Genomic DNA, 26,519 nt, shown 5'->3' on the forward strand with positions numbered 1-26,519 from the left:
CCACGGCATCATAAAGTAGATTAAGGTGGAATTATTCCATTTTAGTGGACAAAATCTAACTTCAGTACGAGGGTAACTAACAGTGGATGAAAGCCTTCCTGGCGCTTCTTTAACATCAGGAGCCTAATTAACGGCCTTTGTAACGCCTGCCACAGATCACAGGTGCTGTGAACGTCCTAGTCTCCCTGGCTAGACTGTAAATGCTCAGGGCAGGGACCGCTTCTTCCCTTGAGCATGCTGGGAACTTAGGTGCTCAGTGGATACAGACTGAACAGTGGGACCAGCACTAGGCTCCAGGGTTTGTGTCTGCTGCTTCTAAGGGCCTCAGGCTGTGCACAGCTTTCGCTGTTCAGCAGGATCATACTGGGGCATTTCTAATTCAACCATTGAGGTTATTCTGTTTGCAGAAGAGAAAGGGTCCGCTTAATCATAGCCTTCAGTAAATGAAAAGCTTTTACGTAGGATGGGTGGCAAGCTGATGGGGTTAGATTTAGGATCCAGGAAAGAGGATAATGTAGGGTTACCAGGCATGGCTGCTTGGGATTCGCTTGGGATCACCCTGGGTTTGCTCTGGATGAGTCTCCAATGGGAAATTTCAGCATTACATAGTTAAACCCACCCAGCTGGGCTGCATGGTGCTGCTGGGGAGCCCTGTGCCCATCTGTGCGAATGAGGGCCTCTCCTCTCCCCACCTTGTCCCTGCAAATCCTCCCTACCCCCCAGCTGGCCAGGCTCCGGACTGATCCTATCAGAACTTGTTTAGTGATATAACTCAGACTATGTGCTTGGTAATTGTTTACTTTGTAGTTGAGTGAATGAGTAAGAGAAATGGAAATATTGGGGTTTATCAGGAACAAGGAATGGGGCTTAGCCTGAAGCATAAAGGATTTAAATTAGTTGTAATTTAAGAATTTCCTGACTATTAAACTTGGTAATGAACTATGAGCAGAAGTGGGATTTTGTTCTCAGGAGGCTTCTTAGCAGGCTTGAGCAGTTGAGCTGTGGCCCCGCCCCTAGGCAGGAGGCAGACTGTGGCAGATCATGCTCCAGCCTTTCTGAAAATCCCTTTCTTAAGAGACCCGTGATTGTTATGGCTGGGTATCCAAAGTTATCAGGCAGGTAAGTCTGTGATGATTTATTTCACAAATGTGCTTAAGAATCCATTTTTTTTTTAAAAAAACTTGCAATATAGTGGCTAAGCACAGATATTCCACAGTTGGTCTGCCTGAATTTAAATCCCCTGTCCCCCGCCCCCGACCCCTCCGATTAACTATGTGAGCTTGGGAAAATGACTTAGTCTGTTTGTGCCTCATTTTCTTCATATGTAAAATGGGGGTAATAGTAATAGTATGAACCTTATAAGACTCTTGTTAGGATGAAATGACTTATTGACAAAAGCACATGCCATGTTTGGAATATTTTAAAGGTTCCTTATATTAGCTGTTGCTGTTTTAAATAGCACATTCCCTTAATGTGTTCTTACCTGTTGGTGGATTCAGATTATTTATGTGACAGATGGTGAGAGAAAGATAAACTCAAAGTTATGTGGTACTGATATTTATAATATAGAACAGGTACTTATAATACAGATTTCATAAGGCATGATTGAATGCTGTTTACGTACCAGGCCCTTGCCTTTCTCTATTTATACACTTTTTAGGTCAGCCATTGGAGTTGGACTCTATTTTAGAGGAGGAAGTTGAAGTTTAGAGAAGTTAAGGATTGCCCAAGATCACAAAGCTTGCAGATTGCAAAGGCAGAATTCATATGACCCAAGTCTATTTCTTCATTATAGTCAATGAATTAGAAAATAACGAGTCAGCCTAACACACACACACACACACACACACACACACACTTATGACATTTATTTTACGTGGAACCATTTAGGAATATAGACCAGTGGTCAGAAAGTGCGAAACTGTAAGTGGGGCGAGTTCATTTTGCAGTCGTAGGTCTCAGCAGGGTAAAAAGAAACAATCCCCACCACAGCCACCCACATCGCTCTGTCTCTGGATTGCTGCTGCTTGTTCCTCGCTCCAAGGAGCTAACTGATGAGAGAGCCGCGCTAAAGAGAGAGGAGACCCTGCTTTTCACACTCAGAGCCCTTTTTATGAATCACTGGGTTCACCCCAGAGGAACCAGGCAGCTCTTAAAATGTTTGGCTCCGCCTGGCTGGCATAGCTCAGTGGATTGAGCGCAGGCTGCGAACCAAAGTGTCGCAGGTTCGACTCCCAGTCAGGGTACGTGCCTAGGTTGCAGGCCATGACCCCCAGCAACCACACATTGATGCTTCTCTCTCTCTCTCTCTCTTTCTCCCTCCCTTCCCTCTCTAAAAAATAAATAAATAAAATCTTTAAAAAAATGTTTGGCTCCAGCTCACTTATGTCACAAGATTTGCTTTGTCTTCTTGACTTTATGCCCTAAACAGAAAATAGAGTTTGTCTTTCAGGACATTCAACCACAGCAAAATCTTGGTGATCTTGAGGGGAGAGGAGTGAACTATATTGTTCCTTAGTACGAGGGCCACTTAGAACTTTCCCCTCTTATCTTCAGCTGGAAAAACCGGGGTTAGTGTCTTCTAACAACAAAAGGATATTCGCTTGGGCCTCAGAGTGTTCCCTAGAGCAAGTTCCATAAAGAGCTCAAACAGGAAAAAGCAAATGGAGCTGGAAGGCAGTTGGAAGTCACCTAGAGATCATTTTATGATTGTATGTTTTTACAGCTTTATTGCGGTATAATTGACACACAATAAAACCCATTTAATGTGTATAATTTGATAAGTTTTGACACACACACCTGTGAAACCATGACCACAATCAAGGTAGTGAACACACACTTCATGCCCTCAAATTTCCTCCTGCCTCTTGACAATCTCTCCCTCCCTTCTCCATGCCCTGCCCCCCATTTCCAACCAACAAGTGATCTGCTTGTCACTGTAAATGAGTTTTCACTTTGTAGAATTTTATATAAATGGAATTGTACAGTATATACTTGTTTTGGGGGAGAGGTAGTCTGGCTTTTTTCTTTTTTACTCAGCATAATTATTTGGAGATTCATCCATGTTGATGAGCATATCAAAAACTCATTTCTTTTTATTACTATGTAATATTCCATTGTACAACTACACAGCCATTTGTTTACCTGTAAATCTGCTAATGGAAAGACACACTGTGGCCTCTGATGTTAATCTAACCCATGTATTTCACCCTTGGAGAAACAGAGGGCAAAAGGGAGCAAGTCTTCCGAGAGGGACTCGGTCAGAGCGCACAGGGCCTTGGGGAGTGGCGGGGAGGCAGCCCGCCACCCTGGGCAGCTGTGCCAAGAGGCCTGGCCGGTTTTACCAGGGGTGACCGTTCTTTTGACATCTCTGAATCCATACTAATATTAGGAACTGAAAAAAAAGAGATTGTGTAGCATTGTGTCTGTATTTATTCATCTTTACATCTCTCTACATCATTGGTAGACTCCTTTTTGTCATCGACAAAGAGCTACCTTACGTCCTTGGTGTGTGACTCTCAGAGGATAAGGAAAACCCTGTTCCATTCCAGGGCAGTCTTTTCCCGCCCGGATTCTAATCGCATTCTTCCTCTCTCCTCGGGGACCTAGAGCCTTCAGTTACCTCCTCCCTTTCCCAGTTCTTTAGCTGCAGCCTACAGTCTTGTGCGAGTTTCCCCACCCCCACTCCCAATCCCCCCATTGATCCCGTGTAAGCCTGTAGTTCTCATCTGGTTTGCCTCCTTTCTCTTCAAGCAAGGTCCCTTTCTCTTCTTTAAAAAGTCCCTTAAGGTTGCCGTCTTTACTTCCTTACTATCCGTCCCCTTGTTTGCAGTCCCCACCCCTTCCTCTGATGCCCTTGATAGGGCACACCTACCCCTTAATGCTTAAACCTCCCCACCCTTGGCCTCCATGTGTGACCCTGTCCCTCCTGGTTTTCCTCCCACTTGCCCAAGTGTTCCCTGTGTGGTCTCCAGCAGGAGCTCATCCTCACATGCTCCTCAGAACTCTGTCCTTGACCAGCTGCTCTTCTCTCCCTACCATCTCTTTCTGGAAGCTCCCCTGTGCTCTCAATATTCTGATGATGTGGTCGTGGATGTCTCTCCCAAGTGCCTGTCAATAGCCATGAGCTACAGACAGTACCATCTCTTTGGATGTTGTGGATGTTGGAGGGAGAGAAGTCAGTCATGTCTCAACTTGAACTCATAGTTTCTTGTATTTTTAAAACGTAATTCATTTACTTTTAGAGAGAGGGTAAGGGAGGGAGAAGGAGAGGGAGACAGATATCTGTTGGTTGCCTTTCACATGCCCCTAACTGGGGACCTGGCCCACAACCCAGGCATGTGCCCTGGCTGGGAATTGAAGTGGAGACCTTTTGGTTCGAAGGCTGGCGCTCAGTCCACTGTGCCACACCAGCCAGGGCAGAGCTCATAGTTTCTAATAAATGTACTCCTCCCAGTAAAGGGGTCACCGTGCACTCAACCATCCAGGCCAGACACTCAGACTCTACCTTAATCTGCCTCATCATTTAGTTTTTTTGGCTCTAAATTTTTATTTGATCCTGTGCCCTCCTTGCTACCCATGGTTTTAGTTCAGGGCCTTACCAGCTCTTACTTGGATTATTGTAAGAGTCTCCTGGCAGAGATCTCTTATTCCAGCTTGCGCCTCACCCTTACATCAGAGCACCTTCTGTTGTGCATTGTGTTCCGTTGGGTCTTCGTGCACCTTTTCTGCTTTAACATCCAACCATCGGTCCCCTACAGAAAAAAAACAAACCCAAACTTCAAATCTCTTAGCTTGTCATATAAGATGTTTATATGATACAGCTTTTTTGATGTTCTTCTGTTGTTTTTCATGTTGTACTAGACCAACTCTTCCTCATCCTCTAAGATATCCTTTAAGACTCATCCTTTACATCCTTTAAAAATGCTTCTCTGCGTGTTCACAGCAGGTTGTGTATTTTCCTTGCATGGCACTCACTCGAATCTACTGCAATAGTCTGGTTAGATGTCAGTGCTTCTCCCCCGGGAATGTGAGCTCACAGAGGGCATGGGCTTAGTTATTTATCTTGTGTCTCCCACCCCCATCCTGGAGGGTCCAACATAACTCTTAGCACACAATTGGCAGTCAATAAGTGCGTGTTAAATAAAATAATAAACATCACATGACCCTCTAGGATGTAAAAAGTGATTTCAGTTACATTAACTCATTTTATCCTCATAATAATCCATGAGGATAGTTTTACTCTAATCTCGTTTTACAAATGCGATCATGAAAGTTAGAGGGTGAAGTCACTTCTCAAGGTCATAGATCATCTGCTTGTCAACCCTATATATTTTCCCCCTTATATGTGTGAATTTGGAAGATGTCAATGTGTTAGGATGGAGATTTTGTTCAACAGACATTTATTACACACCCACTACCTGGAGCCCCAACCCTGAGTGAGGGAGCACGGAAGGAGAGTGGGGGAGACTGTTAAGTTTCCACGGCAGGGTGTGCCCCCCTTTCCACTGCAGTAGTTCAGACTGGATACTTCTTCTGTTGCTGTTGCTGTTGCTGTTGCTGAGGGGAAGGGCTGTCCTGGGCATTGCAGGATGTTTAGCAGCATCTCTGTCCTCTGTCCCTAGATGCCAGTGGCAACATCGTCCCCCACCCCCCACCACTGTCCTCCCACACACACTCAGTTGTGACAACCAAGTATGTCTCCAGACATTTCTGAGTGTCCCCTGGTGTGTGTGTGTGTGAGAGACACATACACACACACATAGAGTTGCCCCCAGCTGAGAATCACTGTTGTACAGCAAAGTTTAAACGGGGTGGGGGGGTGGGGATTGAGAACGGGACAGCCAGCTTTCCAGGCATCCCACGGTATGACAGATGTTGTATCAGCACAGTTCCGTCTGGGCAGAGGGCGTCGGGGGAGGAGAGAACGGAGGGAGAGGTCATGAGTGTGGCCACACGGGGCCCAGGAGGAGTTCTGGAGGAGGGCGGAAGATAGGGGCTGGCATCCCTGGGCGGGGCCCTGGGGACCCTGTGGGGACAAAACCCACCGGCCAGGGGCTACAGGGGGGTGAAGTGGGGTGGGAGAGGTGGAAACATTTGTGTATATATTTAGAACGCGGATGTCAGCTTATTCTACTGAACTGAATACCAAAGAGGGAAATTACTTGTTCTTCAGAAGATCAGACTTGGGGAGAGGCCAGGCTGTAAATCCTGGGGGGAGGACTTGAACGCCACCGAGAAATCAGGCCTGAAACACCCGTAATGTTTGTCGGCCCGCATTTTAGTGTTCTTAAGTAAGTGTACAGGGTGTGGGGGATGAAATATGGCAGGTATTTGATTTAAAAAGCCTGCACAGATTTAATGTCCTGATAAAATGTATTAAATCTTTTAAGGTTTTAATGAATCTAGTATGTGTTTCATAAATCAAGAACTCTGCTAAGCCGTCTCCTGGTTTAATAAGAGTAAACTAGGAAATTGCTCTGAGCAGAAGCAAAATACATTTATATCACATTGAAAAGTAATAGATTTTTAAGCTGAGGGGGTCTTTCTGGGCCTTTTAAGCTGTTTGCTTATTACATTGCTCCAACTCCTTCAAATATTAAACCCCAGGCAAACACGTGCTTAACCGTATCAAGATGTGAGCTAGCACAAAGGTAAAAGAGATTATTTGTAAGAGCAGAAAACAAAGCCAGTGGTTCCTTACCCTGAGACCTGGGACCGACTGGCTCCATGCGCTGCAACCTGGTTTATGGGTACCCGGGCTCGAGGTGGTTGGTTAAAAATCATTATTGACTTTCTTAGACCTCCTGTCCTAGATTCATTCACTCCTCCTTCCTCACCTCCTCAACGCATTTTCTGGCTCGAAGTGGTAAGTGTGTAAAATACTCCTTGACTTTTACAGCTGGCTGTGGAATGCTTGTTAAGGCTGCTGGTCAGACTGTCCAGAGCGAGCACGCAGAGCCTTCTTCCCCGCGTCCTCGACCCCGGCCTGCAACGTTCCAGCTCCAGCGGGGGCGGGGCCTGGGCGTGGGGGTGACAGATGGGTCTCTCTGGGCAGACTGGGGGTCAGACACCTCTGCCCCTCAGCTCCTTTTGTGCACGGCGCACGGGTTCTGGGTGAGATGGTGGTTCAGGACACTGGGGGAGAGGTGCGCCCGGGGAATGAAGGAGGGGGTGGGGGTGGGGCTGGAACATTCCTGTGCATAAAAGCTGGCAGGGCTTGTGAGCTCTGCAGGGGAGGGAGCCGGCCCCATAAAGCTCAGTGTGGAGAAGCCTGTCCAACCTCATTAGCTGTCACGGGCAACAATACTGATCTGGCAATAAAGGCGATTCCAAACCTGTTGGTCATTAATCACCCGCCTGACAGTTGCGAATGGAAGTGGAAAAACCTCATCCCCCTCTGCCCGTCCCCTCCTCCCCTGGCCCAGCTCTGGGGTTTCGAGTTTCCTCTCCATATATATGGGGATCGCTGCTGGGGGCTGGTCTCTTCCCCCTCGACTTTCCAAGGGGCCGGTTTCAGCCTGGAGAGGCCACAGGTTGGCCGGCACCTGGCAGACCCGATTTCCTGCACAGAGACCAGGGAGTGAAAAGGTGAAAGGAGGTGGCCCGAGAGGTCAGCCCTCACTGTGACCCCCGGGATGGAGGGCTGTGTCTTGGCAAGTTCGTCGTGGACGTGGGGAAGCCTGTGGGCGGCGCTCAGCCCGTCTTTCTGCGCCCTCCCCCTCCTTCCCTGGCGCGGCCTCCTCGCCCTCCTTCAGCCACTAGGTGCCAACACACTTCCCTTTATGTGCCTTTCCCTGCTCTTCCCGCCCGACCTTCCAGCCCCAGTAAGCAGATCTTGCGCTCAGGAAAAGCTTTCATCTCAGTGCTTCACGGCCTGCTCCAAACGGAAGCCCGCGTCCTTTCCCAGAGGCACTTGTCTGTCAGCCTCGTCCCCAGCAGCGGCGGTTGGCTGGTTGGCGGATGAAACTCTGGGTGGTAGTGATCTGCGATGTGTGGAGGCGCAGTTGGTGGATGGGTTGGGAGGAGAGGCCCCGTCCGCCCAGGGGCCCTCGAAGGCAGCTCACAGGAAGCACAGCTGGGTTGCCTGGCCTGACTCTGTGAGTTTCGTACCTGGAGAAGGGAGGGACAGAGGAGGAAAGGTGGTACGCTAGAGAACATCCACGGACCAGACACGGGGAGGCCTCACCAGCTCTTCAAGTTCCTGGCATGCTCTTCAACGCCCCCAAGCCAGGCTACCTTCGGGAGCGAGGAAGTGCGACTTCTGCACAGTTCCAGAGAGTGCGGAGGGAGGAGGGGCGTGAAGAATTAGCCAGGGTTCTCTGAACCGGCAGCCTGAATAGAACTTACATACTTCTTGGCTCTTATGATGGGCAGGCATCAGCGAGAGTAAACAGAATGCTAACAACCTGGGAGGGGGGAGGCATCGCCACCTATGTTTTCAAGTGGTCAAATATAGTCCTCTAGGTCGCCCAAACTTTCCCAAATCCCGTGGGTACAGAGTGACCCTGGCCTCGCCAGGCCCGCGTTTGTTGGTGCTGCCTGTTCTTTCCATGGCAGAGGATAGAAACATCTGTGCACAGCCAATCCACCCAAGCTACTTTGACAAAGGCAAATTCCCACGACAAACTAATAGGAACAGAATGGAAAAAAAAGCACAGGTACAGTTATAGTTTTGGGGGCCTGTTTTCCAATTTCCCTTGTACCCTTTTCCCTATTATTTCTTCTGTCCGCCCCCTCCCCTCCCAATACTATGGTTGTTCTTACCTCCAGGCACACATTAGAATAACCTGGGGAGCTTCTAAAAAGTAGTGATGCCTAGGCCACATTCCTGGTATTCTGATAAAGTTGGTCTGGGCCGCCACATGGAGATACTTCTAAGGGCAACTCACAACATGGCATCTTTGCTTTTGGGGTTTCCTGTGTCTGGCGTGCCCTCCTCTCTTCTCTCTGCCCCTCCCCCAGCCCAGTGGTGCCACCTGTGTCAGGGGTCACTACTGCACAGTGCTTGGCCTTGTTCCAGAGAGAGAAGCAAAGGATGTGGTTTTTAGTTGGGGAAATAATACACACACACACATTTCTATTTAAAGACTAAGTGGTCTAATGCAAAATGTAGGTGCTCTACATCTCAGAGGACATAGAATTCAGTAGGGAAAGCTGTGTGGAGGGAGGGGCCTGGGGCTGAGCACTGATGGGTGGGGTGGGTTTGGGTGAGGGGGTGGGATGGGTAGCGGACTTCAGGCAGAGGGATGGCATGAGCAAATGAGGCTGGAGCGAGCAGGGCACGTGCTGGGGACCAGGAGAAGATCGGCTTGACTGCATAGAAGGCTCAGCCTGGCCCTTTCTCCTCCTTCAGCTTGCATTTGTTTATTTATTTATTTATTGCCATGGTTCCTATGGCATTACCGTGGATCCCACTTGGTCATTGGTGTGTACTGTTCAGTCACCTTCATGGGCGTGTCACTAGTTCTCACCATCAGATCTGTGAGCAACTGGAAGGCAGGGACTATACTTTATATAAGTTGGGACCTGTCACTCACTCCAATCCAAACCGATCTAAATCCGTCCAATGCTATCCAACACATATTTATGGAGTGCCAGCTCCGGGCCAGCTCTAGGTTTTCGAGATTCAACCAAGCGTACGAAGAGACTGGCCCCCCTGCCTAGATTCTAGTTGGGGATACAGACAAGCACACACACTATAAAAATATAGAGATGAGTTTTATAGTATAGTGAAAGGTGGTAAGTACCATGGAAAAAAGAAAAAGAAGAACAGGGTACGGGGGATCAGGAGTGAGTGTTTGTCGGTGAGTGTGTATGTGTGTAGTGTTATTAAATGGAAGGTATTAAATAGAAGGCATTATGCATAGGGCGGTTAAGTTGAAGGTCAGACTAGGTGTTATTGAGAAAGTGAGGGTCGACCAAAGACATGAAGAAAAGGAGAGATTTTCCCAAGCGGCTATCTGGGAGAAAAGTTCCCCGGCCAGCAGGGACAGCTAGAGCCAAGCCTGAAGGTTGCAGCACATGGAGCACGCAGCACACCGAGCATGCAGCACACCGAGCATGCAGCACACCGAGCATGCAGTACACCGAGCATGCAGCACATGGCTGAGGAATGATGACCAGGAGGCTGTGGGGTGGGAGCCGAGCGACTGGAAGAGACTGGAGGGAGAAGACCCAGGAGCTGGATCATGTAGGGTCTCAGGAGTCCCCGTGGACTTTGGCTTCTACACAGTAGGACAGGAGCCCTTGCAGGGTTTCAACAGATGAGTGACAGGATCTGACTTATTTTTAAAAAAGCACTCTTGGGCTGCGGTGTTGGGGATAGTCCATGGGGGTTGGGGGTGGGGTGTAGGGCCAGAGCAGAAGCAAGGAGGTCTCTGGTGAGGTTGGTTTGACAGACACAGCCCACGTTGTGCAAGTCTGCGAGAGAAGGCCTCTCCCGTGTGCCCGCAGAAGGCCGCACGCTGCTCCTACGTGGTTGCGAAGAAGAGCATTGTTGCGAGGGGCACACTATTTAGATTTTTGACCTGATTAAATGAGCCTGGCCAACCAGCTTACTCACTAGGCTTGTCTTCAAGAGACATTTCTCACCTAAGTGACACACACAGTTTGTCATTGTCAGTAAAGAACGTGACAGGCTTTGAAGATGGTTTTCCATGAGTTCCGAAGAGTTCAGAGCAAGGTAAGGCCGTAGAGTAGCGTACATCGTCTTCAATGGGGCGATATTGATCTTGACATCTAAGTCCTACCATGTTTGTTTAAAAATCCCATTTATTATATTTCTTCTGGATCCCCCAGCTACTGAGCAGAGTACAGCACACCCCGCCAGTTCTTGGGGGATGGAGTTGGCCTGGTGTGTGCTAATTTGCAAGGCAGTGTTAAAAATTCCATTTACATTTCCAAATCCAACTAAGTTTAAGGGGGCGGACTATTTTTTTTTTTTTTTTACTCAAGAGAAGTAAGACATGCATATTGAAAAGAGGTTCTTGACCTTCCTCCCTTAGGAAGCCAAGGTGCCCACTTTCCTGTTAAGTGTCTTATAGGTTCGTGTAGGCGAATGGGCAGCCAGGCGGGTCATCCGTCTGTCACCAGGAAAGCAGCACTGCTGAGTGGCTTCTGTGAGCATTGGTCACTGAGAGAGGGTACAACAGAAATAGAAACTGCTGTCTTTGCCCTTGAGTTGCCCCCAATCCGTTGAGGAAAATGTGAACCGTGAAAACTGTGGGACCCTTACAAAGACTCCAGCCTGGTGGGCTATGTTCCGGGAAGGGGGACTCCTCATTACCATACGTTTGTGTATCATTTTAAATTTCTCCGTGTACTATCACCATTATTTCATTTTGTTTGATCTTCACAATAGTTCTGCGAGATAAAATCACAGTCTGTCACAGCTGAAAAGGACCATAACGATCATCCACTTTACCCAATGCCCTCATCTGTAAGGAGGACATCGGGGGGTGGGGGGGGTGAAGTGCTTTGCCCGGGGTCACCTGGGAAGCAGAAGTGAGGGAACTGGAACCCGGGCTCTAGTCCAAGCTGTTTCTTACATTTTCAGAGCAAGGCTATAGGGTCAAGGTCATAGGAGCATTTAGTGAAGCTGGGGAGGGAGGGTCTTAATTTGGCAGGGGGAGGAAGAAGAGGCAACTAGCAGGGAGAGCCCTTAACTGTTGTTTCAAAAAGGGGCCAAGGCAGGGAAGATGCGGTGGCGCACAGGAAGGGTTTAGAAGGTTGGGTCACAGAAGGGGCACCCGTAGGCCCAGAGTCTCAAGAGGAAACATTAGCTTTTAATCCTTATTTTCTGGGGCGGACCCTCCCACAGCCAGGGTGGCTGGGGCAGGGCATTCAGGGGGGTCAGGAATGCCTAGCAGAGCGAAGGCCAGCGGCCGTGGTAGGTACAGGACACCTCAGTAATGAGCTGAGTTCCTTGGCATGGGGCGTTTAGGCTTCAACCACTGGGCTGGGGAAAAGACCCCAGATGTGGGGCACCCATGGGAGAAAGTCTCTGCCTGTGACCAGAGCCCTTCAGTCTGCAGGGGGCACCTTCCTGGGGTAGTGTGCCCTAAAACTAAGGCTGTCCAGCCGTCCTGCGATGCCCGGCTCCGGACGGAAAAAGCAGCAGGACCCACAGGGAGGACAAGGAGCATGGAGGGAGCCCAGGCACAGAGGGCCAGGGCCAGGGGCTGTCCAGGCAGCAGGTCTCTGGGTCAGGGCTGCCTCTGTGTGTGGCTTCTTGCCCGGGGCGTTCAGAGCGGCACTTCTCAGACTTGAACGTGCACGCAAGTACCTAGGGGTCTTGTTGAATGCAGAGGTCTGGGGCGGGGCCTGAGAATCTGCATTTCTAACAGGCTCCCAGGCCTTATCGACGCTGCTGGTTTTAGGGCCATGCTTCGAGGAACAAGGTTTCAAAGCGAGGAATTAACGGGACTTGAACTCCCCCAAACCCTCACCTGAATAACGGCCTTCCCAGCTCTTTCTCCCTGAGGCCTCCCCTCAGTCGGACCACTTTGCATACTCCCTGCCCTTTCTGCAAATTTCTGGCCCTTCCTCTGAACTGGCCCCTCCTCTGCATGGTGACGCTGACCTCCTGTGCTGCTCATTTGGCCCTCAGCATCCCCTGGCCGGGCTCCCCTTCTCTGTCCACTCGGTGTTTCTCCAACTAGACCGGGCTACCTGCGGGTCACTGCCTTCCTCCGTCCCAGCGAGGCAAAGCCACAGCATCCCGCGGACTGCCAGGACTCTGTGAATACAAACTCCTTGAACTGGCTTGTCCCTTTGGAGCTGACGTCTCTCTTCCGGTGCCCTCTGTCACCTTGAACAGTCGGCCCAGAGAGTCCTTGCTGGGCCAGCCTCTCTGTCCCTATTGCCCGGGACTCCATTTCTAGAATAATACGATGAATTCCGTTCCTCTCCTAAGAGAATGCTGAGTTCCGGAATGGAGGAGGGGGAAGAGTTCTCTCTTGGCAAAGGAGGAACCTGCCCAGTCAGGAAGGCCAAGGGCCCATTGATCTGAGGCCAGTGAAAAAGTGGCTTCGCAGGAGCCCTGGATCCACGCCCACTTGCGGACAACTTCTTCTTTCAACTCTCCTGCCTGTGTTCTAACTTCACAGGCATGCCAGTTCCCGGCTGACCCTGAGAGACGGAGGTGACGGTGCCAGTGGTGGTGGTGGTGGTGGGGAGACCACAGCAGGGGTCAGGTGGAGTGTCGGAGTGGGGAGGGTGCCGTTTGAGGTTTCACCTACCAGAGACTTTGCTTTGGGGGGACCAAGGTGACACGGCAGGTCTGCAGACGTGGTCATGCGGACCTACCCCACCGGACTCGTGTGATAAGACAGTCATGCATATTAAAATATGGATGTCCACATGCGGCAAATTTCCACACAGACTTCTCACCCCTTTCCCTGGCCTTTTCTGCCTCTCTCTCTCTCTCAGACATGCACACACACACACAGATACTTAACCAATTAAGTCCGTCGAGCGCTATTTGCAGATGATGGTGTGGAATTGTGCTGGAGTTGTGTCCGGCCTCATTAAATGTCAGCATTAACAATACGGCACTTGGCAATCAAGGCTGCTCTGTGGCTGTTAGTCATTAATCACCATCTGACAGTCCTGAATTGGAAACGAGGAGCCCGTTCACATGTGCTCTGTGGACCTAGTTACCCTCTCGGTAATCAGTCTCGGAAAAGTTTGCTTTGACTCCCTGCCTGGAGGGCCTCTGTCCTGGCGAGGGGGCAGGGGGTCATTAGGCTTTGGTCCCCTCTCCTCCTCCTCCTCACTGGGAAAAGACGTTGAGGTCCTAAAAAAACAGGGGAGAGAGGAGCATATTGTTTTTGGCCTACTCTTTCCCACTTAGGCCTGCTTTATGTAGCCTTGTTTTTATATTCTGGCCCAATGGCCAGGAAAATTCTTTTTCTCCCTGAAGAAATCGTGAAAGACAGCAGGGAGCTCAGTTCTGTTCCAAGAGCTGGTGGAGTAAGTTTGTAAAATGTGTTCTTCCCGAGCTGCTCAGGTGTGGACCTCTGTCTGCTAGCTAGGGGGACTCGGCTAATTTCAGGGATGACTTCCAGCAACGTGAGCTTGAATTTCCACAGGTCTTCGGGGTCCCTTTGCAGAATGGAGAGGGAGAATGAACTTCTCTTTGGGGTCCATTCTCATCTCCTTTCTATAGCCTTATTCATTTGTTTAATGCAGAAATGTCTCTTGAGCGACTATTGTGCACCAGGCATGGACTGGACACTGTGAACACAGCAATGGCACAGGTCAAGGTCCCTGCCTCACAGTGGCGGCTCTCAGTGGGTGCGTGGTAAGGATTAGACAGAGAGTCTACATCATGGCCGATTGCTTTGAAAGGAAGTCCCCTGGGTCTTCATACTAGTGTGTGTGCTGCCCAGCTGCCAGCGTCTCCCGGGGGACACTAACCCCAGAGCTGTCTTTCCTGGGAAAACGTTCATGTTCCAGAGCTTGGCTGACCCGGCTCCTTCCCACCCCTCAACGGGCTCATGTCCCATTCCCTGCAGACCCTACCTCGTGCTGGCTGTTCCCAAACATGTTTGGTGAACACTGATGTATTAAGAGGGTTGTCCTCTCCCTCCACCCCTTTGACAGGCACATTTTAAGGGGTTTTTTTTTTTTTTGAAGGACTTTATTGTTGAACTCCAAAGAATGAGTTGAATGGGGGGATTTCAGCTGCCATAGCGGGCTAGTAGAGGAAGCAGGCCTCTGACTGCCCTAGGGTTTGCTGGCCGAGCTGACCTCCTCAGAGTGGCTGCCCATGCCCTTGGGACCACCCTTCCCATTCTGCGCATGGGGACACTGGCAAGAGAAGGAAAGGCTTCTGGTCACTGGGCCATTGGTGGAAGCTTACATCGTCTCTTTCCTGATGGCTCTGGCTTTGTCCCTTCTTTGAGTTTTACCCCTGGGGTCTCTTCTCTCACCCAACTAATGACTTCAGTTCAAAGGTGTTGACAAGTGTTTAAGCCCTTTCCCTATTTTCCAGTTACATGGAATTTGGCAAGCATTTTATTCATTGTCCCTCACGTGCCTGGAGCTGCCCTCGGCACGTGGGGGACACACAGATTAATAAGACACCCTTTTGCTTTAAAGCAACATATGGTCCAGTGGTAGGAGGGGGACAACGAGGGGTCCGCACACAGAGAAGGATTGTAAAGGAGGCAAAAGTATGTGGCTCGAGGGACTTGGAGCAGGGGAACCATGACTGGTTGGGGTGCACATGAGACTGGTGAGCTGTGCGGAGATACGCTTTTTAGGAAGAAGGAAGAACTCGATGCAAGAGCGTGGTGTCTGGGAAGCAGAGCTGTTGTGCTTGGTTCCTGGGAGGGTTCTGGTAGGGCCGGGTGGAAAGCTGTGTGGGGCCACTTTTGTGGGCGGCTCGAATGCCAGGTTGAAGGTTTGGTCTTCATTAGACAACGGGCACCAATGGGTTTCCAAGAGTAAGAAACACACTCTTCCAGTTTTCATGCAAAAGTTATCTTTCTGCAAGGGAGAAAGTTGAGTTTCTCTCAAGCTTCATAGTTGTAATTGTATATTGACTTGCATGATTATTAGTTTGGTTTCTGTCTCTATCAGCAGCTCTAGGCAAGAGCTCTGGGAGCTGGACAACCTCAAGGCTCTGCCACAGGGCCTCTCTGCAGCCCCTGGAGAGAGGGGGTTCTGACTGCATCTCGCTGGTCCTCTGGCTCTCATTGGTCCCTGGGGCTGCTGTGCCACGGCAGTTGTTGGAGCCCGGGGCTGAGGGATGGCTGGGTGGTCAGGGCTCCCACTCCATGCCCCTCGGCTCCCCTTCTCCTCCCGGAGGTCTTCTGGGCTCTTCCCAGACTGAGTCACTGAGTTACTGAGTTTTTGTCCTTCCCTGGAAGCATAGCTACAAGGAAAGCACTTTCCCGACAGGAGAATAAAGGCAGATGTTCAGGCGTGGATCTACCCAGCCGGAGACACGCTTCCATCTTCACCTGGCTAACTGCTGAGCCTTCAGGTCTCAGCTTCGAGGTCATCTCCCCAAGGAGGCTCTCCCGGACCTCAGTTTTAGATGAGGGTTCCTTGTTGCACGTTTTCTGTGTGCACTCTGCTTTTCCTTCACTGCTATTATCACATTTATAATTATACATGGACGTGTTTAGTTTTTTTCTTCCTTGTTAGTCTGTAAGCTCCAGGAAGGCAGGAACTGTGTGCCTCTTCACTCACTACTGTGTGCGCAGAGTCTAGCCCTGTGCCTGCCATGTGGCGGATGCTCAGTCGATGGTGCTGAATGAATGCACTGATGGTGCTGGGTCCATCTGGGGGCCGGATGATCTCAGAGCTGGTTGGGCATTTACCCAGTGGCCTGGGGGTAGATAAGCGATGGGATTTTTCCTCTCTCTGTTTCAGGAGGAAAGGGGGAGAAGAAAATGGGAAATGGCTTGGTATTCTTGGGGACTGTCCTCACGGCCTGGCCCATGGAATGTACTTACCTTGCTCCTCCGCCAGAGACCCTGGGTGATGGCGCTGGTCACAGGGACCCACCCAGCTTCTGCTCTGACAGAGTCTCCAGTCTGCAGACACTGGCTTGAAAAAGAAATCTATGGTTGTTCAAAAAACAAACAAACCAAAAAACCCCACAAAAACACAGTGTGTTCCTGACCCCAACTGCCCTCCACTGGCTGGTTCGTGAAAGATTCAGAGTTCATGAGCCCCAAAGAATTTTTGGGTGCCATTCTTTCCCCTGCAGCATGGATAAGCTGTAATCGGCTGCAGAAAATGAGGAAGCAGAAGAGGGAGGGAAGCAGGCACAGAGCAGGTTGGTGTGAGGAAAGCAGCAGAAGAGAAAAGTTGGTGCTGGGGCGGATGGGGCAACGCACTCACCTCCCTTCTCCCTGTTCCGGGGCTTCCCCGCGGCCGAGGGGGCTGGCGGGCGTGAGTGCTGTAGGGAGCAGACAGATGGGCAAGGTCCTCAAGGCGGGAGGGAGGGAGGAGCCTCTTTATCACACTAGTACCACCCCAGGGGCTTTTGGGATTGTAGGGGTTACTTTTGGTTGTCTCCATATTGAAAGCGAGGCGGGGGGACACTGCAAACAAGTAGTGTCTGGAGACCAAGGATGTTAAACCTTTTACCCTGCACAGAAGGGTCTGCCCAGTAAAGAACTGTCTTGCTCCAAACAGCAATAGCGTCCCCTCTGAGAGACACTGGGAGGCAAGAGAAAAACAAGGACTTGGATGCTTTATCTCTTTGGGGCTGTAGACACCCCATGGTTTCTGTCCCCAGGCCCCTGAGATCCACGGAGAAAAGGCAGAGGGGCCCATCTCCCACCACTGGGGTGTGGGCCATGGCACTCAAGGGGAGCTTGGGTCCCTGTCCTCGTCAGCCTCCTCTCAGCCCGCCCTCTGCACCCCTCAAACCTGCAGGCTCTGCTCGCTGAAGCCAGGCCTCACTCAGCTGTGGCGGGTAACGGTTTCCATATGCTGGGCTGCTCCTGCTTCAGGCACCCGGAGAGGAGCGGGGGCGACGCATGGACAGAGGTGGCTGTGAGCAGAGGTGAGGGGTGGCGAGGCGGGGAGGGGTGTCCGAGGGCTGGTGGGAAAGGTTTTTTTTGTGGGGTGTTGCTGCGAGGGGGAAGTGTTGGGGGGAAGTCAACGGCAACACGTTCTAGCCTGTTGGGAGGACGGCTGTTGGCACCAGGAGAAATCCATCCAGCGGAGCCAACCCTCATTAATCATCCGGGCAGCTGAACTGCCAGCTCCTTTCAAGATCTTTCAAGAAGGGTTTTCACCCAAAATAGAGTTGAAAATGTGCTGGGCCCTACTCAGAATCTCATCAGTCTGGGCATTATGGGAAGTGTCAGGCAGGCTGTGACAGACAAGGCCCACTCTGTTCAAGGGGTCCTGACTCCCACAGCCTGTCATATCAAGCGTCTGATCAAATTTGACAGCTTCATTTGTACCTACAGAATAGATAAAAGGGCTGTTCATTGAAACAAATGGAGGGGAAGGGGTGGGGGAGGGAAGGGAGGTGAGGGTGAGAGGGAGAGAATGTGTGTGTGAGTGTCGGGGGAGGAATGGCGTCGGGGGAGGGCCGGAGGGGAGGGCGATGGTTAGGAGCAAGGGGTGCAAGGAAGGATGCTCTCTAAGAACGTTTTCCTCCCCCAACACTCCCAGAGAAGGGAGCAGGTCGGGGAGGCAGGTGGACGTGAAGAAGGGATGGGCGCGAAGGCCCCACCCGTCAGTGTCAGCACCAGGAGGCTCCGGAGCCTCTGGCTGTGCTCCGGGCCCCGGGGCTGTACCTGGAGCCAGGAAGGTGGGCCCTGGGAGCAGGAAAGCCCGGGGCGGGTGGCCATGAGCTGCACCAGCAAGTGGGACACATATTTCGGTCCCAAACCCTGAGCTGAATTTTGTGAAGAGCCTTCCTTCCTGTTGCTGCAGCCCCTTCGTGGTGCTCACCTGTGCTGGGTCTGTACTGAGGCTGTTGGCCTCCTTTGACCAGGCTGCTGGGTGGCTGCACCTCTGCGGGGCGACCCGAAGCACTGGCTCCCTTAAGTTATACTTGCGGGTGCCTCTGAGCTTCCTGCAGATGGCAGCTGGTTGGCGTGAGCTGGAGGGGTGTCCCCCAGCACACCTTGCACCGTCTTGCTTTGGGGTTCACTCTGGCTGCCCCACTGGCCTCTAAGACCTGTTCTTCGTCACTTGGGGCAAAGTGAACACGTGAACAAGCTCCCAGATGCTCTCAACACTTCTTATAGGTCCCCTTCCTTTGTTAATGTCATCCTTTATTTCCCATTATTAGCATGTGTTTGTACTATTTTCCCCATGAGATTGTATGCAGTTTGATGTGAAAGTCATGTCTGATGCATCTTCTACCTTCTGACAGCATTTAGCACACAGAGCAGGTTCTCAAGCAATATTTCCACAAGTACATGTATGCTCAAGGCTCAGCTGTGACCAGCAGGAAATGAGACTAGGGTTGGAGGACTGAAGCTCCCTTCCTGACCAATGGTCTTTGGAGGAAAGGGTCAGAGGTTAACAAGGCTCCACCTATCCTGCCCCCACCTATCTGGAGCCTTTGGGAGGTTGAGAGTAAGGCCCCTTTCCAGGTGGATTCAGCCCAGGCCAGGGGCTCAGGTGGCTGTGGCACCCGCGCTTCTTCCCGTGGCCAGATGCCCCATGTGGGGCATCACTGTGCAACACTGCATGGTGGCTCTGGTGGCAGGACTGTGAGTTTTTGGAATTAGCTAGACTTGGTAGGGATCTTGCCTTTACTGCTTACTGGCTTTGTGACCTTGGGAAAAATGTGTTTAATAACAGACTCATCGAGGAAAATTGCTGCCGGGGTTAAATGAATCTTACTGCTTTGCACAGTGCCTGGCATACAGCAAGTGCTCAGTAAATGCCAGAGAGAAGGGAAAAGGCCATGTCTGGTCCCTGTTGCCTGGACCGTTTTCATTTAAGTTGATGCCGCGTACTGTCAACGGCACTTGTTTGGCAGTGATCCCTGATCATTATCACTTTGAATCAGTGCTTAGCTTTTTGTAAATTTCACAGATGAAAGTATTGCTAGAGCCCAATCCATCTAAAGTCCCTGCCCCTCTTGTGAGGAGGGCTTGTTGATATGCTGCCCTCATGCTCGAACAGGTGGTTCTTCGCCAGCTGCCTGGTGAAGAGCTCAGGAGCACAAGGTGTGCAGAAGTCCCAGATCTCTTTGAGCTTCAGGACCCGGAGCCCGGAGAGGTCTGTCCTAACCATACAGAGGCCAGACTTGTCTGGCTGCAGGGGTGTCCAACCCGTGGCCTTGGGACTGCATGCAGCCCAGGACGGCTATGAATGCAGCCCAACACAGAATTATAAACTTACAACTTTTTTTGCTCATCAGTTTTAGTGTTTGTGTATTTAACGTGTGGCCCAAGACAACTCTTCTTCCTCCAGTGTGGCCCAGAGACGCCAAGGGGTTGGACGCCCTGAGCATTCTGTTCCCAGAGGCACCTGGTTCCTGTGATTTCAAATGTAAACTTTCTCCAGGTAAGCAGGGCTCGGGGGCTGGGAGGGACTGGAAGGAGCTTCTGTTTGGGAAGGCCTGAGGAAGCAGGGTGGAGGTGAGCTGGAGTGGGGGACAGGTGAGTTCTTCTCTGGGTCCTCCTTGACTCACGGCGTGGCCCTCGGCAGTCACTGTGTGCCTTCATCTCGTCACGAAGCCAGTTTCCCTCTGTGGGCAACGAACACGGGGCGGGAATGACGGGAGCTGCTCAGAGCACCCCGACAACACCCGCGGCAGACCCTCTGGCTCCCCACTCCTTCTGGGCAGGAGGGAGGGTCAACACCCCACCCTTGTAGTTAGGAAGGGGCCATGTGACCAGTTCTGGGCAGAGGATGATGAGCAGAGGTGACAGATGCCATTTTTGACCTGAAACATGTAATTATTCATGCAAGACCCTCCAGCTCTCCCCCTGCTGTGACCACTGAGGATATTTTTGGTCAGTCAGTGGGCCTGATCAATTACATGCAACACGGATGCTTTCTGATGTATCGCCTTGGTTGGACTGAGCTGCACAGTCCTCAGTTACTGCATCAAATACCGATGTAGGTGCTTCTGTGAAGAAACTTTGCCAATGTGTGGATCAAAAGGGAGATTAACTGGGGTGGGCCTGAGTTAATCAGGAAAGGTCCTTAAAACAGGGCTTGGAGTCAAGAACTCCAAATGGCTCACGCCAGTGAAGGTGCAGTTTGCTTGTGATATTCCCTTCCTGCCTGCCCACCCTGCAGACTTCCACTTGCTTGGCTAGCTACCACAACCACACAAGCCAATGCCTCGAGATAAGTGCCTTACTCTGTTACTGGTTCTTCTTCCCTGGTGAAACCCTTACTGATATAGGTATCCCTATCAATACACAATGGAGGTGTAGTATAAGTGAAGACAAGCCTTTGTTGTGTTAAACCCCTCAGATTTGTGGGTTAATTTGTTACACAGCATAATCTGGCCTATACTGACTATTACAAAAGCATTACCTGAGCTCTTTGTCCATGACACCTTAATTAGCTTACACATCTGCCTCCTACTAGGCTATAAGCTTGTTGAGGCAAGGACAACAGTCTTTCTCATCTTTTTAATCCCCAGAGTAGATCATAGTACCTAGTATACAGTGGGCATTCTGTAAAGTTTACTGAATGAGCCAAACCCATTGCACTGAGCAGCACCTCAGTTCCTGGAAGGGAAGGGCAAGGTCAATGTTTTTTGAAGTGCATGATGGCTAGCATGGTCCCAACACATGTAGGCACATTGATCAAAATGTTTTGATGGGAAAATTCTAATTCTCTTTCTGTAGCATCTAGACCCAACTAACTGCAAAGTCTGAAGCTACATGGCTTAGTGCAAAGAGTTTTATAGCCAGAACAGGGTTAGAAGCCTGGACCCACAGCTCTTTAACTGCGAGATCTTGGATGATTTACTTAACCTCTCCAGATTTCGTTTTGCTCACTAAAGGGAACTGGAAATTTGTTCTAGTGTAAAATGCCCAGCATGTTCACCTGCACCACGGCACACACAAAATAATGCTTTTTGAGCTGTCTTCGAGGGGGCTTTCCTATCATTTCTTATTTTTTAAAAATTATTTTTAATCCTCACCTGAGGATATGTTTATTTATTTTTAGAGAGAGAAGGAGGAGGAGGAAGCAGAGGAGGAGAAGAAGAAGGGAAACATAAATGTGAGAGAAACATTGATCAGTTGCCTCCAGTACGTGCCCTGACCAGGGATTGAACCCGCAACCTTTTGGTGTCCAGGACGATGCTCCAATCAGCTGAGCCACCCGCCCAGGACCTGGCCTATCATTTCAGTACAACTGACTGGTGGCACACGATTTGAAGTTGTCGAAGCAAGAAGAGCGGTCACACTATTTCCTTATGGACCGTGTACAAACTGTATATAACTGATGCACACACACTCACACCCATGCACACAGACGCTCTCACTCACAGGTACGCACACCCAGGAGAGCAAACAGGACACGCAGGAACGTGCAATGACATTTCCCCAATTACTGTTTCCATTTTAAAATCTGGCTCTCATTTAAACTCCAGAGGGATAATTTTATGTTCCGAGGGACGGTGGAGATACCCACTGCCCACTCAGAGCAAAGGTCCCCCACTGCGGCTCGGTTTTTGTCTGCGTTTCATTTCTTTGCTCGCCAGCCCTGTTTTCCAAAAGCAATTGGCTCTAGGCTACGAAAAATGGGATTCTTTTTGAAGACCTCGGTGGAACCTCACAGAAATCTCAACATTATTTTTAATAATAACGTGTGACCCATTTCAGCACCCACACAGTCTCTGAAATGCCGGAATCACCCTATATACAGCATTTCGTCAAATTAAAAATATTTTAATAATTCATTTTGTGGAGGCCAGTTCTCTGGGTGAAAAGTCCACAGTACATATTCTCCTTGTCTGTGCCCCGCCCGCTCTCCGTGGCTCAGGTGAAGTCCTGAGGTTTCTTTTTCTGGATCTCCCACACTGGCTATCCCGACAGGAACTTTAGAAAACTGGGTAAGGCCGGGGGCCAGTGACCGAAATTGTGACCAACTCTTACCGCCACAAGGCTTCACTACTTAAACATTTTATGAACTCATAGAACATCCCAGTTAGAAAGGAATTAAAGACGAAAGGGCCCAACAACTTCATCTTGGAAATGGGAAAAGAGACTCAGAGAGGTTTAGGGACGTGCCTAAGGTCGCGAAGCAGTTAAGTTTCAGAACCGGAACAAAACCCAGGTTTCCCAGTTCCCGTTGCAATGTCTTTCTACTGTGCGTCCAACGGCCAGACTTTCTGAACTTGCTACGATAGCCTAAAGTGCAACCATCGGCTGCATTTTGAAGTTTGTTTATAAAATATGGTCACTTCATTTTTCTCTCAGCCAGCAGGTTCAGCTTCTTTTTTCTTAAGAGACAGTTTCCCCGGTTCATCTGTGATCCAAATTCACTGACAGCGTTTCCTGTTTTAGGAAGTGTTAATGATGCTGGTGATACGCCACCACCCCGGGAGAACTTGGAAAGGCACTTCGCTGAGGAAGAAGTACAAACCACTTCCATGCCCGGAATGCTCTGTGGAAGGTGCGGCTGCCTGGGGAGGCAGGCGGAAGAAAATTCAGATGTGTTGTTTACAACGTTAGCAAAGCCTGTTCCTTGATCCGCTTTGGAAATGGAAATTACGGGCTCAGGGGCTCCAGCCCTCTCACCACTCTGCAATGACGGTCTTATCCATCTTTCCAGCCTAGGAGGAACCGGGGAGCCTCCCAACAGATTGGAACCCCCCAGGGGAAGGTCCCCAACAAACCCCCCCTCTCCAGCTCCTGCAGCTTGAACGCCTGATCTACACAATTAGCACCTTATAACACCCTGTCCTGTTCCCCACTGTCTGCACAGAAGGATTTAGCGCTTTATTAGATCAGCACATATGCAGTTATATGTAATGCTCTCCTGCTCCTGGCTCATGGATGATGTCTTGTCTCCCCCAAGAAACATGGGCAGGAGTTTGGTCTGCGTTTTCTTCTGTCTCATGGCATCCAGCACTGTGCTGAGCATGTAACAGGAGTTCTGTACATTCTATTTGCTGTGATGATCGACGGCCTGGACGTAGCATCCCAAATACTGGGGCTCTATTTCCAAGCTGCCATTTCTGTTTTGGCCATTAGATACATCATTTGTCAAAACAGAAACTGCACAAGTGGAAAGAAGTAGCTACCACTCTTGTGGTCTCTCCCCCACCCCCGCCACCTCTTTTTAAAAGTTGAAATCACCCACTGGGCTTAAACACTTTCCTGCAAAGCCCCTGACCTTGTTCCCACCCTGGGACCACGGGGTTGCTCCTCCGGTGTTCTGTTTTCACCCGGCCTTGCACCATCAGTCCCCTCCCCCGGCCCCCCCCCTCTGCTGGGTGCCTTTCCTGTACTTGGACTGAGTGGCTGACAGGTGGTTTGGGGGGACTGGAGGAGAAAATGTGGGCATGCTGAGTGTTACAATAGGGCAGGCTTTGTCCAGGCGCCGTGGTGCGTCTCCACTGACCTTGGAACTGAGTGACCGGGGACAACCCAGGGGAGGCAGTTTCCTTCCCTCTCTGGGCTGCAGGTTTTTAATGTCTTCTTTGTTGGTCTGGGGCCCTGGAGATTGAACTGAAGGGAGAGACTTTGGGCTGCTCCCTCCCTCCCGGACAGAATGGTGCATGCTTTTCCTGTTTAAACAGGGCACAGTTGTGAAGTGCCCTGACTTCGCACACACCGAGGCCCGGCAACGGCTGCAATAAATCAATAGGAAAATAGAAGCTGCCAGTTAGACTAAACAAGTGCATTTGCAAAGACGGCTAGCCCTCATTAATCACTCTGACAGTCCTAAAAACACATTTCCCCTTTAATGACTGTATTTGGATAATCAGTGCTTTTTCCTCCTCAGTCAGAGTTTGAGTAACAGACAGCTGGTGTTATTACAGCCATTGGGGAGGGAGTGCTGGGATTGGGGTCGAGAGCCGTCCACTGGAGGTCTCCGCGAAACGGGGCTGGCTGCAAAGCTGTTGTTATGCAATAATGAGGGGAAGCTTTGTACTGCCATTGATGGCTCCCGGGCAGCCATGTGCAAGTTCCCCCCAAACCTTGACACCCACCTGCATTATGTGAACACAAAAGCCTCATGTTGGGTTTTATGAGCCTTGGCAGATTTCGCGGGGCGGGGGAGGCAGGGGTTCCTCTGGCGGTGAGGTAAGAAGATGGGTCGATGTGCTTTGGCTTTGTTTCTTTTAGGTGACTTTGGCTTTCAGGAGAAAGTTTGAAACCCCGCACATTCCTCTTTATAAATGATGTAACACATTAATGCACAGCACATTATGAAAATGGTAATTCAAACCCATAGTGCTCCAAATTAAACCATACATTATCGGATGCACTCAACCATCTATTTCACAAAAAGACAGGATGAATGAAATCAAATCAAACAGAAAAGTGGAGTGCAGCTTCCCCTCCAGAATGATTAATAAAGCGCAGAGCCAAAGGACTATTTTAAGACAAATGCCACGGTAAACCAGACATACATCAGGAAGGAGTTAGTTCATGTACTGAGAGACATATCTCAGGATGCTGGGCAGGGTGAGGCAGTGAGGTCTGCCTAAAGATGGGGAAGACCCCCACAGCCCGCACTCTGGGCTACAGATTTCTCAGGAGGTGGGTTTGTGGGGGACGATCAGGAAATCAAAATTAACACCACACAATTCTGTTTGTGTCAAACCTATATCCGAGGGTGAGTCTTTCCCCTCTCTCTCTCCCTCCCTTCCTCCCACAGCTGCCCACGAAGCCACAAAAATAACCAGGCAAGAGGTGTGAAAATACGACCTGGAGCCAGGAACGTCCAGTGTCTCGAGTTCCAGCTCTGTGGCTTCCACCCTTCTTGGTGCCTTAGGAACACAGGCCCCGTTTCTGGCGCCTGGGAGAGATGAGGAGGAGGGAGGGGAGGAGGGTTAGGATGAGGAGAAGGCGGAGAAAAAGAAGGTGGAGGTGATTTTCAAAGAAAAGAGTTGCTGGATAAATTAATTATGCAAATTAAACAGTTGGTGGGGAGTATTATCTCGATTAAAACAGCAACTTTGTTTAATGAGAATTTAGCTACTGAAAGTAACAAACTTCCCACCAGCTAATTAAAAGAGCCACATTTGTTAGGAATGTCACCCATTTATGGTGGGAAGGGCTGACGTTTCAGGGTGAGAACTGGGACACTCCAGACTACAGTACCCACCTTTGTCGTCACAGTGGCAGCTGGGGGCAGACCTTCTGGTCTGAGGAGTGTCTAACCTGCATTCTCACACCCCACTGTAAGCCAAGCAGCCACAGAAAAGCCGCTGTTGCTACAGGGAGAGTTTGCTATTGGAGATGGTCTTCCTTTCTTTGGTCCCAATAAGAGGAGCCTGGTTGTCCTTAGGTAGGGAGGTCTGAAGACCGTGAGATTTGAGAAAAGTTCAAGTCCCCCTGCAGAGGGAGCAATTTCCAGCAGTTTCAGCAGGAATTTAAAAGGCACTGAAGGAAAGAGGGGAACTTGAGAGAAAGGGAAGATGGGAAACAAATGACCCATGGCAAAAGGAAAATGCAAGTCACTACGTTTCAGGTCTGCTAAAGATCCCGGCCAATCTGAACTCTGAGAAATCGGACAGTGATGGTTCCTCAGGAAGAGCCTGGGCAGGTCTCCGGGCGGCTTACTCAGCCTTTCTCTGACTCAGTCTCCCTGGTGCCCAGTGACGCAAGGAGCCCTGGTCCCTTCGCCAGAGACACGCTCAGGGTTTTAGGGTGGCCAGCACCCACAGGTGTTGGAGAAGCTTGACGTTTCTTGACTAATGAAGGAACACTGCCCAGAATCAAAGATATAGGTGCACCCCCCCTAAATCCCAAACCCCGCAGAAACATCGTGTGCCCAGGTTCTGTCAAGTACCGAGGGCACGACGTCCAGAGAGGCTCAGGCCCACGCTGCGATTCTCTAGCACCCCTCCCACCCCTTCTGCACTTGACCGCGGGTCT

At 50.3% G+C, this 26,519-nt stretch overlaps 1 long non-coding RNA gene across 2 annotated transcripts in view; it reads left to right on the forward strand.

The window, feature by feature from the left end:
* LOC123807420 overlaps positions 1–22,363 on the forward strand; it is a 23,324-nt gene extending 961 nt beyond the window's left edge. Inside the window, exons 1-4 of one of the 2 annotated variants that reach the window (XR_006783648.1) lie at positions 6,668–6,868; positions 17,401–17,530; positions 19,859–20,004; positions 21,631–22,363. This is a non-coding gene — a long non-coding RNA (uncharacterized LOC123807420). Of the gene's footprint in view, positions 1–6,667; positions 6,869–17,400; positions 17,531–19,858; positions 20,005–21,630 lie in introns of those variants that run through there. The other variant, XR_006783649.1, reaches the window with a different exon arrangement.
* The last annotated feature ends 4,156 nt before the right edge of the window (positions 22,364–26,519 follow it).

Source organism: Phyllostomus hastatus, unplaced genomic scaffold (genome assembly GCF_019186645.2).
Source record: "Phyllostomus hastatus isolate PE091 unplaced genomic scaffold, TTU_PhHast_1.1 phas_scaffold_46, whole genome shotgun sequence".
NCBI classification, from domain to species: Eukaryota; Metazoa; Chordata; class Mammalia; order Chiroptera; family Phyllostomidae; genus Phyllostomus; species Phyllostomus hastatus.